We start from the raw sequence: 1,729 nt of genomic DNA on the forward strand, positions 1-1,729 counted from the left end.
CTTAGATCAAGACCATGGAAAAACTGTTTATTCAAAACTCCAAATGTCAGTATGAAGTGTTCAGAAATTCATCTATTCTGAGAGGTGTGCGTGTGTATGTATGTATGTGTGTGTGTACATGTGTGTTGATATTTTCCAACAAAAAAAAACTACAAATATATTTTTAACTATGAAGTAGGCATTTTTATCATTTCTGAACTTCTGACTTAGAAGATTTGGGTTTAAATATAAATCATCTCGGGGCGCCTGGGTGGCTCAGTCGGTTAAGCGGCTGACTTCAGCTCAGGTCATGATCTCACAGTTTGTGGGTTTGAGCCCTGTTTTGGGCTCTGTGCTGACAGCCAGCTCAGAGCTTCAGGCGTGCTTAGGATTCTGTGTCTCCCTCTCTCTCTGACCTTCCCCTGCTCACGCTGTCTCTGTCTCTGTCTCTCTCTCTCAGAAATAAAATGTATATAAATATATAAATCATCTCAGTTTAATAGATGATTTCTAAAAACAAAAAATCAAAATGTAACTAAACTGGAGATATGAGGTGAATGCTAAATCACCTAAATGAAATGAGGACCATTGAAAAGGGAAGCCATTCTGGAGATCATTGTTTGTTTTAAAAACCTTTTCAGAAGTAGGTGCTTCTTTAGAGTATGTGTGTGAATAACTGATTTAAAAATTATCTCTTTTTCATCTTGCACAATGGTAGATGAAAAATCTGAGAAGCTGGCTACTAAGAAGAAACCTGAAGCCAAGAAATCTGATGCTGGTGACACATTCAGAAGGGTAAACTCAAGGCTAAAACACCAAGGAAGAGGAAACCCCATTGCAGCCCAAACCTTGTCCCAGGCGGAGGAATTGGCAGGTATTTCTGATCAGCTGTGTATTCCAGAAAGGCCATATGCAAGAGGAAGCATTCGGCAGCTAAATCCAGGGTTGAAAAGAAATAGAAGGAAAGAGTTCTTGCTGCTGTCCCAAAACCAGTTTGGTGGTGACAACGATGGAGGCACTCAAGTGTTAAACTTCACAAAATGCCTACGTATTATCCTACTGAAGATGTGCCTTGAAAGCAGCTAGCACTGCTCCTGGGACCATTTTGATCATCCTCACTAGGCACCACAGAAACAAGAGGGTGATTTTCTGAAGGCAACTAAGCAGTGGCTCGCTACATGTGAGTGGACCTCTGGCCCTCAATTGAGTTCTTTTGTTTAGGATGCACTAGAAATTCATATTGCCACCTCCACTGAAATTGCTAACAGTAGTGTGAAAATCCCCAAATGTCTCTCTGATGCTTCCTTCAAGAAGAAGCTGAGTAAAACCAGACAATAGTGAGGTGAGATCATCTACATAGAAGAGAAATAGGAGATTACAGAGCAGCACAAGGTTGATCAGAAAGCTGTGGACACACAAATTCTGCCCAAAACCAAACCTTTTCCTCATCTTGAGGGATATCTCTGCTCTGTGTTTTCTCTCACAAATTGAGTTTATCCTGAAAAATTGGTGTTCTAAATTTCCTTTTTCTCTAAATTTCTTACAAAGAACCTCAATAAATAACTGATCCATTAAGTAAGCGAATAAGTGAAAAAATAAATAAAAATAAATGAATAAATAAATAAGTTAATAAATTGATAAATTAATTAAATGTACTCTTTAAATTGAGAAAAATTTTAAATAGGGAACATTTGTACCAGATAACTTCTTTGTCTCCTACCTAATTCAGTATGAAAATTGTTTTTGGCAT

The 1,729-nt window shown here is 38.1% G+C and overlaps 1 pseudogene; it reads left to right on the forward strand.

Annotated features, from left to right (window-relative positions):
- Positions 1-690: 690 nt before the first annotated feature.
- On the forward strand, positions 691-1,497 carry LOC120225716 (annotated as a pseudogene).
- The last annotated feature ends 232 nt before the right edge of the window (positions 1,498-1,729 follow it).

Source organism: Hyaena hyaena, unplaced genomic scaffold (genome assembly GCF_003009895.1).
Source record: "Hyaena hyaena isolate Hyena2069 unplaced genomic scaffold, ASM300989v1 scaffold_1487, whole genome shotgun sequence".
Taxonomy (NCBI): Eukaryota; Metazoa; Chordata; class Mammalia; order Carnivora; family Hyaenidae; genus Hyaena; species Hyaena hyaena.